We start from the raw sequence: 2,052 nt of genomic DNA, 5'->3' as shown, positions 1-2,052 counted from the left end.
TTTTATGATGTAAAGATGGCAAAACAAAAAAAAAAAAAAAAAAAGTTTAATAAAATTTTATTATTTAAAATAATAAAATAACGGTATTTTTGACTCGTGAACCAAAAGTCGTCTCACATGATAATAATAACGACAAACGTCATGAGAGGGGACACCTTTTTTTCATATTTTTATTTTTTTGGGGGGGGGGGGAAATTCTGTACCAAAATCATTTTGATTTTAGTTCATGGTATAAGTAATCAAACGGGATAAAGAGAAGGGAGGGAAGAAAAGGGAAAATTTTCAAATAATTTAAAAAAAAAAAAAAATACTCACGCATTCGGATGTTTTTATTCGATCCATAACTTATTTTTATTTATTTTAATTAATTAATTAATTGCATTTGCCTTTTTAAAATAAATTTATTCCGTTTATAACGTCGAGTTCTTCTTAGGAAACCTTAAAACAAAAAAAAAAAGGTTTAATTATATAGTTAAAAGGTAAGAAAAAGTAAAATAGAAAATTTAAAATAAAAAAAAAATTGTTTTGCCGCCATTTTCTTTTTGCTTATGAAAAGTTTTTTTTGCCTAAATTTGGCTATTGTTGTTATTTTAATTAAATGTTGCTATTTTTTTTAAATAAAATAATTAAATCGTTTTGGGCGCTTGCATGATCAAAAAAAAAAAAAAAATTTGCTTGATAATTTTCATTAAGAAAAAAAAAATTAGTTATTTTGTTGCATATAAATGTTGGTGGGAAAGGGGGAGGGGAGGGGGAGAATTTCGGTTGATTTATTTACATTTTTAACTAAAAAAAATTTTTTTTTTTTTTTACAAATGAGTTGAATGTAATTAAAAGAGGAAGAAGGTCTTTAAAAAACGGATTCACGGCCCGTTTAAAAAATTTATTCGCATTTTATTTATAAAATTAAAAAACCGGTATCTGGTATTGAAACTTTTTTTTTTTTTTATTTTCCATGAGAAACACAAGACCGAGAGAAAAGGTAAAGATGATACGACGATTATAACCGCGCCTAAGAAAAAAAAAAAAAACCATTCAGACATTATTATTATTATTATTCTGTGTGGTCTTAAAACGTAGACACTCGCTGTCATGGCCTCCGGGTATTCAAGAGTTTTTTCTCATATAATATCATCAAACTCCGGGTATCTGGCATCGATACCCTTTTACGAAAAAAAAACATGTTCTTATTATATTTATTTAAATCGTCCCGGTTTTTCTTTTAAAAAAAAAAAAATATTTAATAATAATTATATTTCGTCGTTTTTTTTTTTTTTTTAGGGCGAATTTGAACTTTGACACTCGGGTTATTTAGTTAGTTACGTGTAAAATCACGTTTGGGTCGTCGCCATTTTACTTATTAAATCATATATATATTTAAATAAACCGAAATTTAATAATTATTTGATTAAAATTACAAAAACAAGTTTTTTTTTTTTTTTTTTTTTTTTAAAAACACACTAGATTTCGAATTAATAATAATAATAATTTTTCTTATTCTTTATAGTGTGTTTAACTTTTGTGGGAAATTTTTATTATCGAACCTTTAAAATAGAGAAAAAAACCTTCTTTATCGCATAATAAACCGACGGACAAGACGTTTTCTTTAAATATTTACACTTTTTTTTTTTTAAATCGAAAGCAAAAAACAAAATGAAGGACTTTTTCGGTTAAATAAATATTAAAATCACTCAAGTAATTAATCAAATTATTTATTAACGGACAAATATCACCTTTCGAATTGATTTTTTAACTATTTTGACATTTTTTTTTAAATATAATTTTATTAAATTTTATTTAAAAAAAAAAAAATGGGGGGATTTTTTTGTTGTAGTAAATTTTTTAAAAAATTGTACGTTGTTTAAAAAATTTACTTACCTTTATGCACTAATAATTTGTTTAAAAAAATAAAAATAAATAAATAAAAAAACTACGTAGTTAATTTTTAAAAAATCATAACAAAGATGATTCACACGCGTAAATGTACACAAACACGGAGAACATAACGAGAGAGTCCACCTTGTTTCTATCAGGTTTTAATAAACACTAACA

Source organism: Pediculus humanus, genomic scaffold (genome assembly GCF_000006295.1).
Source record: "Pediculus humanus corporis 1103172107739 genomic scaffold, whole genome shotgun sequence".
NCBI classification, from domain to species: domain Eukaryota; kingdom Metazoa; phylum Arthropoda; class Insecta; order Psocodea; family Pediculidae; genus Pediculus; species Pediculus humanus.
Note: the sequence above shows the minus strand (reverse complement) of the source record.